Source organism: Eubalaena glacialis, chromosome 11 (genome assembly GCF_028564815.1).
Source record: "Eubalaena glacialis isolate mEubGla1 chromosome 11, mEubGla1.1.hap2.+ XY, whole genome shotgun sequence".
In the NCBI taxonomy this organism is placed as follows: Eukaryota; Metazoa; Chordata; class Mammalia; order Artiodactyla; family Balaenidae; genus Eubalaena; species Eubalaena glacialis.
Window position 1 is genome coordinate 7,592,917 of NC_083726.1, and position 7,271 is coordinate 7,600,187.

A 7,271-nucleotide genomic window follows, 5' to 3' on the forward strand; every position below is an offset into this window, starting at 1 on the left:
GGCCGAGGACGGAATCCATTCAACAGCCACTGACTGAGGACTTCTGCCAGCCAGCTCTGTGCCGAGGCCCCAGCCAATTCTCTGTGCTGAGGACGGTTTACAAGATAAGGTACTGCAGACTTGCACTGTCTGCATCGGGTGGGGGGAAAGGCAGAAAACAGATACTTTACCCTTAGACTTTGTGACTCACGACAAGTCACTCTGGGGTTCGTTCATTCAACCCCACAAACTTCCCTGGGAGCCTACCGTGTGTCAGGCGGCACTGGGCTCTTTGCTGGGGTACAGTGGTGAGCAAGACTGATAAGGCCCCTGCCCGGGCAGGGGTTAAATTCTGGGGAAGCTGGGGGAGACTTGGGGAGACATAGGGTAGACAAGTTCGGCAACCTCAGGTGGCAGTTGTGCTAGGGAAGAAATAAAACCAGGTGGCAGCATAGTGTGTGGTGGGAGTCGGGGGGGGACAGGGGGATGTTTTAGGAGGTTGGGGAAGCCTTGTGTGACGAGGTGATGTTTGATCTGAGACCTAAATGACAAAGCTCAGATGTGAGGGAAGAGCATTCCAGGCAGAGGGAGCAGCAAGTGAAAGAATGTTGGAGGGACTGAAGGGGGGGCCAGAGCAGTTGGCGCATGAGCAGAGGGGTTGGTGGGAGGTGTTGAGGCTGGAGGGGCCGGTGGGCCAAACAGTGCAGGGCCTTGTAGGTCAAAGAATGATGTGATTGATTTGCACTGTTGAGAACAGACTGGGGGTGGGGGGAGATGGGGTGGCAAGAGGGACAGCAGAAAACCAGAGAGGAGGGTAGCGCAGTTGTCAGGCAAGAGGTGAGGTGTATTGTGCATCTGCTCTGTGCCCAGAGCTGTGAAGAAGCTCTGGAAATTGGTTTGGTCCCTGCCCCCCAGGAGCTTAGAGTGCCAGGAAAAATGGAACAGCCCCTGTGAAACATGCAAAGGCAAGAGCTACGGGACTGCAGAGCCACTGTCAGCCACTCACTTGTACTACACTATTCCAGCTTCATTTGGGATGTGCTTAGATTTCTTAATTTGTTTTTTCCAAAATGAAAACTTTGGGGTTATGTGAGTATAAAGATAATATAGATTTAGAAGATGTAAGTAACCAATAAAAGTACAAAGATGAGAGAAAAAAGTCACCTAAAATTCCATCATCCTAAGATACGTTAACATTTTTGTGAACATCCTTGCAGACGTATCTGTGGATTCAAAGGCACACATGCTAGACATGCCGTGTTGTACCTGGCTTTGATCCCTTGACACGTGGTAAAGATCTGTACGGCCCCAGCAAGGTGAAGGAGAACCATGGAGGAGGGGGTGGGGGGCTGACGGGATGGACAGAGGAAGTCCTAAGGAGAAGTTATTCCAGCAAAGTTCCCCAAAGCCTGAGGGAGCTTCAGATAGGAGTAAGATGCTCATCACAGATGTGTGCTTGGAGGTGGGCCCTGCTCTGGGGTGGGATGATAGTGTAAGAGGATTCCTGCCCAGGCTGGCAGGTTGGACCATGAGACCCATGTCTCCTCACGCTCTCATGGGGACCCTGGCCTGAGAGGGCAGGCAAAGAATCTAGTAGGGGTCTGGCACATCTCTGAATGTGAGCTCTTGACCATAAAGCCTGGCTGTTTTGGAAGGGGACAGAGGTTCCAGGACTGGTCCTGGTCCACAAGTTTGCCTGGGAGCCCAGAGTCCCCTGCAGAGATCTCTGTCCTACCTTTTCCCCAGCTAGAGAGCCCAGCGAAGTCAAGCTGCAGTGAGGGAGATGGACACCAGGTGGCGCTGTGGACCCAGGCGGCCCAGCCCACCGCCAAACTCGGCATGTCTTGGGTATCCCAGGTCACCTGAGCGTGCCCTGCTCCCCATACATCTCAACTTCTCCGTGACGCCCCCTAGAGTCCAGGGGCAACAGCCAAGCTCCTTGTACTCATGGATCAAGGCTCTCCTCAAACTTGTCCCCAGACCTCTCCAACCCGCACCCCCTGCTACATATGTGGGTGCCTATCACCAGTTTCCACCTCCAGCCTTGGTTTACCTCACCTGTCCTCAGAGCAACCCCTTAGCGCTAAAGCAGCACCAGCGTTTCCTCTACAGAACCTTCCTGACCTCTCCCTAACCCAGGGTCGACCTCTCCCCACCCCCCAACCCCGTAGATGCCTCCCAGCACACTCTCCCCAGCTGGGGCTCTCCAAGGGCAGGGCCTGGCTCTGATTACCTGAGTGCCCGGCACAGAGCAGGCTTCTCCGAGTGAATCAATCCACCAGTTCAGTCCTGGTAGGGCTGACATTTCAGGGGAGGGCAGATCATAAAAACCCTGAACTTGGACACAGACCAACCTGGATGGAGCCTCTGCCTCAGAGACCTTGATCAAAGCCATCCCTTCTCTGTGCCTGTTTCTGCATCTGGTAGTTTCTGGATCAGATAGCCTCGAAAGCCCCTTCCAGGGAGACTCCCCCCCGCCGCACCCCGCCCCACCAGCCTCATCCCCCAAGTGAAGTTTGAAAGGTGAGGAGTGACTTGCCCAAGTTCTCACAGTCCTGGGGCTGAGTTCTGATCTGCAGAGGTCACTAACACCAGGTTTTGGGGGGCTGCTGCCCCTGCCCCCCAGCCCCAAGTGGGGCAGTGCCATCCCTGTCCCCACTGTCTTTGGCTAAGGGAGCCCCAAGGGGGCCTATGACAACCCAGCAACAGCCTCCACCCCTCCACAAACACCACCTTTGAGCATGCGCCCTTCAGCTTAAGTTCAATGGACTTATTTGTTGTGAAAACAATGTAAGCACTGCTGGCATTTTGAAAAATGGAGGAAAAAAAGCCTACATCCACAGTCTCTCCAACTTCCTACTGCCCCTGAACCGAGATGAAATTAAAACCAGCAACCAGCCCTGACCTGTTCTTTGCAGAGCCTCTTTAAGCACTTCTCCTTCCCTGCACCCCTCATCTTCCTGACAGCTCAGAGAGGCTGGCAGTGGTGGCCGCATTTATAAATGTGAAACAGGCTCAGAGTGGGAGGCACCTGTCCAAGGTCACCTGGCTGTGGAGGGGCAGCCCTAGGAACTGTCGGTCTGACTCTACCCCCACTATACCGAGGCTGCCCCTGGGGCTGGGACTGCCTACCCTCAGAAGGCCACACTCCAGGTAGGGAAAAAGAGGGTCAACACCTCCTATATTCATTCACTCAGCAACATGTGGACACTTGGCCTTCTACCAACAGCCAGGGTCAGGGAAAAGTGTGGGCTTTGGGGGAACAGAACTGAATGAGAATCCTGGCTCTGCTGTGACTCTGGGAGAACCACTTCACATCTCTGGTGTCAGTACCTACCTCTGGAAACTGACTATACAGTGTAAGGGTACTCACCTCAGAGGGTTCTTAACAAAAGTAAGTGAAAGGCGCAAGGGAAGAGCTACACTGCCCAAAGCAAACACAGAAGTCACTAACCTCCAAACCTCAGCCACTGTCTGGCCCAGAGGAGCCAAGAGTCTTCCTTTCTGATCAGGATTCTGCCAGGCTGGGGTCTCAGGCCCCCTGCTTTCAGGCCTGGCTTCCTTTGGTGCTCTGGAAACATCCTTCTGGCCAGACCTCCCAGCCCCAGTTCCCCAGTCCTGCTCCTCCCTCTCCCTGGGGCCTCCCTGAGCACCAGCTGCCAGGGATGAGCCTCCCTCTTAAAGGGACACACTGATGGCCATAAGGGCTACCCCACCTGGTCTTCCTGAGTCTGTGCCTCAGGGCAATTCACTTGTCCCCCTCTGAGTTTCAGAGGCCTCATCTGTGAAATGGGTTGTGGTGAAAATCCAGGGTGAGACTGTGAAAGGTACTTGTAAGGAAACTAGTTCACTACAGATCTAAGGCACTGGCGTGCTACTGTCAGGGAGCTTATCTTTGTTTGTCTTTGGAAAGGTTGATCGAACCCTAGGAGGAAAAAACCTGCCCTGCCCTGTGGGCCCCACCCTACAGCTTCCAGGTCCCAGAACCAGGGGTGGGACCCAGGTATCTGCATTTACCCAGTTCCCTAGGAATTCTTAAGCAAAGGAACAGGGATTGACTGTGAGATATCAGAGATTAATCTAGGCAGTTCCAGCCCCACCAACAGGCTCTAGACTAGGTGGACCCTGGGAGGGGTCTTGGACCCTGCCAGCACCCTGAGTCATAGAAACCAGATCTAGATGGAACAGGAGGTGCAGAAAAAAGAGTTCAGTCTTCCCTCCCATGGAGATGGTTCCATTTGCTATGTGCATCCTACAGAAAACAAGAGCTTCTTGAGGGCAGGGTTCTTGTTTTGTTCCCTACAGTGTTCCTGGGACCCAGAACACAGTGTCTGGCACAACAGTCGTTTAATGACTGAACCAAACTCTGTCACAGGGCCTGGAAAGAAAGACAGATTTTTCCTTTTGCCTCTCCAGCATGGCTCCTCAGCTGGACACAGTTATTCATCCTGTCCTTAAAATATTTTTCTTGATATTTTGTTCATCTAATTTTGATTTTTTTTAAAAATTACATTAAAATGCTATTTGTTGTAAATCAACTATACTTCAATAATTTTTTTAAAATGCTGTTTGTTTTGGTTACTGAGCTTTTTGGTGCCCTCTTAAATTTTGTGCCTGCAGAAAGTACCTCACGCAGGTGCTACGTGCAGTGCATCCCTTTTTCTGCACCAAGTGGAGACAGTAACATCTCCTAGAGATGCTGTCAGAGTGAATGAAGGTATGTGATCAAGTGTCCAGTATGGGGGCTGGCACATAGTAAGGGATCAATAAATATCAGTTATTACTATGTCAGCTAAAGAAAAACACACAACCTAAAAGCTGCGAGTTATGTTTTATTTGGGGAACTTACTGAGGACTATAGATGGGGAGACAGCCTCTCAGACAGCTCTGAGGACCTGCTCCAAAGAGGTAAGGGAGGAGCCAGGATATACAGGAGTTGTTTGCTGGAAAAAACATCAAAAGATTATTGCTAATCACAAAAAAACAGACATCTCAATTATTTTACCGCTTTTCTGTATATGGGAAGATGCAAGAGTCTGGGCTCATTGAAATTATTCCCTAGATATGCATCTTTATTATCTAGGGCCAGTCTCCAAAGTACATAATGCTTCCTGTTTTCCTCCATCCCTGAATTCCCCTCATGGCCCACCGTGGTGTGAGGCGTGGGGGCGTCTGCAGTGGCTGACGGCTTGATCTTTCTAGAACTGAAATGGCAGTCAACATTCTTCGTTTACTGGAATGGCAGGCAACAGTCACTGTCTGCAGGTGGAGATTACATCCCCATTTGTATAGATAAAGAAACTGAGGCCCAGCGAAGAAGGTGACCTGTGCAAGTCCCTATGGTTATCAGGGACCTCACTATGGTTCTCCTGACTTTGCCTCCAGTTATCTCCTCAGGGTACCGCAGCTACCAAGACAGAAAAACAAACAGGCCTATCAAAAGTATTGTGCACATCAGTGCCACTCATAGATGTGTGGAGTGTGTGTATGACCAAAACTGCCAGAGTTGATCACAGGCATCAGGGCAAAGATGGTGGATGTAGCAAAAACGCCTGCCTACCCAGGCACGCTGGCAAGCTGGAGGGCAACCCACAGGAGTACAGAGGGGAGTGGAGGTGGGCCTTTGGCTCCGGCTTCTGGAGGAAGAAATAGAGAATCTTAGAGAAGACGAAGCTGCGGCTAATGCATTTCCAAGGGGGAAAAGGACTTTGAAATTTGCCATAATACCAACATCCAGAGACAGTCTGCTACTTTTCCATTAGAAAAATGGGATTATGCTTTTTCCATGTTAAATATTCTACAACACAGATTTTCAAGGCTTCACAGCAATTCATCTTACTGATGGATCGATCATAATTAATTTAACCAATCCCCAATTTTTTTCCTTTTCTTATTTTCTAAAAGATGAGGACTTCCCTGGTGGCACAGTGGTTAAGAATCCACCTGCCAATGTAGGGGACACGGGTTCGAGCCCTCGTCCGGGAAGATCCCACATGCCGCGGAGCAACTAAGCCCGTGCAGCACAACTACTGAGCCTGCGTTCTAGAGCCCGTGGGGCACAACTACTAAGCCCGTGAGCCACAACTACTGAAGCCCGCGCGCCTAGAGCCCATGCTCCACAACAAGAGAAGCCACCGCAATGAGAAGCCCGCGCACTGCAATGAAGAGTAGCCCCTGCTTGCCACAACTAGAGAAAGCCCGCGCGCAGCAACGAAGACCCAACGCAGACAAATTAATTAATTAATTTTTTTTAAAGTTGAATTGCTGGCTCAAAGGGTCTGCACATTTTTAAGGCTGTTGACATGAAATAGCCGTTTAATTAGTAACAGAATCAAGCACATCTATACAAATTCTTCTTTGGAGAGGGCCTGCTATGTGGGCTTTTTTATATTTATTATTTCTTTTCATGTGTAAAGCAACCCTACAAAGTAGGTGGTGTTCTTCCCATTTTACAGATGGGGACACAAAGCCTCAGAGAGGTGAAGTGACTTGCCCAAAGTCACATGGTTGGTGAAGCTGGGAAGACACCTAGAACTGGCTCCAAAGTCAACGTGATGGTTAAATAGTTGTGAATAGAGAGGTGTCCAGGAAGGCTTCTTTTTTTATGAATTTATTTATTTATTTTTGGCTGCGTTGGGTCTTCCTTGCTGTGCGCGGGCTTTCTCCAGTTGGGGCGAGCGGGGGCTACTCTTCCTTGCAGTGCGCGGGCTTCTCATTGCGGTGGCTTCTCTTCTTGCAGAGCACGGGCTCTAGGCGCATGGGCTTCAGTTGTTGTGGCGCAAGGGCTCAGTATTTGTGGCGCACCGGCTTAGCTGCTCCGCAGCTTGTGGGATCTTCCTGGACCAGGGCTCTAACCCATATCCTCTGCATTGGCAGGTGGATCTTTTTTTTCTTTTTGGCAAGAGTATTCTTAATCACTGCACCACCAGGGAAGTCCCAGGAAGGTTTCTTAAAGGAAGTAAACCGTTAGCTGCGCTTTATGTGGTGGACAGAATGACAGCAGGAGGAGTAAGGGTCGGGGCAGGCCGTTTGGCAAAGTCCAGAGCCTTGAGAAAAGGCCATCAGGAGATTTCTTAAAGCTCAAGATTTGTAGGTCAAAGGCATTAGCAGGGAGGCGGTGAGTCCTAGAGCGATTGATGGCCGCTGAGACAGTTGTGGACGCTGAGTCCCGCCCTCCCCCCGGGGACTCGGCACTGCAAGCTCGAGACCCCGCCCCAGTCCGACCACTTCTTGGTCAGCAGCAATCGGACTCATCCTGCCAAGGGCCAATTCTGGCCCCGCCCCTCCCTTCC